Below are 894 nucleotides of genomic sequence, written 5' to 3'. Positions count from 1 at the left end.
AAAAGGGGAATTCACTTAGGCGTGTCTGTGGCTGGGATCTCTTAAAGGGACAGGGTCCCCTTTAATGACATCCAGGTTCCAATTAAAAGGGATGATCATGTTAATTAACTTTTAGCACTTACACTTGTTTTATCTTTAACTGAAAAATAATTTAAACTTTTAAGTAAAATCATTGAATGCAGCATTGGTGTAGCCATGTGGGTCCCAGGCTATTAGAGTGACAAGGTGGGCAAGGTAAAATCCTTTATTGGATCGACTTCTGTTGGTGAGAGAGATGAGCTTTCGAGCCCTACAGAGCTCGGCTTCAGGTCTGGGAAATGTACTCAGAGATGCTGGTCCAATAAAAGTAAAATCATGACATTTTAGTGGAATTAAAATTTTAATAAACAATGTTTAATGCAAAACTATTGTCACTTTTAAATGGAATAATGTAAGCCCCAATCCTGCAGTCCGACCCATGCAGATCGGAATAATCCTGCAATCCTGAAGGTCCACCTGCACACCTCTGCCCCGAGATTTGCTGGATGGGGGCTTCTGTGTTTGCAAGATCTGGCCCTTAATGTTTAATGCACAGGTATTGTTAATAAAACTGAGTATTACAAATGAGCCTCCACCACAGAGACTACAGCATTTCCCAAGGGAGCAAACATGGCTGTTTGCAATATCACAGCCTTGCACTGTTGATTTTGATGGGAGTTGTAGGTATCTGGCACCTCTTGCAATGAGGTCCTAATAAAGCTGAAGGGATCTTCAGTTGAGCCTCCTTTCTGCAGAACATAATTGTGCTGACATGAGGCCAGCATATGGTGTGTGTGGGGAGGAGTGGGTTGGAGGAAGATGGTAAATAAGGGCTTCCTAAAGGTACAGATTGTTTTCCTCCCACCTCAAACCCTA

This window comes from Mauremys reevesii, linkage group 23 (assembly GCF_016161935.1).
Source record: "Mauremys reevesii isolate NIE-2019 linkage group 23, ASM1616193v1, whole genome shotgun sequence".
Lineage (NCBI taxonomy): Eukaryota > Metazoa > Chordata > Testudines > Geoemydidae > Mauremys > Mauremys reevesii.
The sequence above is the reverse complement of the archived record's forward strand: the minus strand, read 5'-3'. Positions refer to the sequence as shown.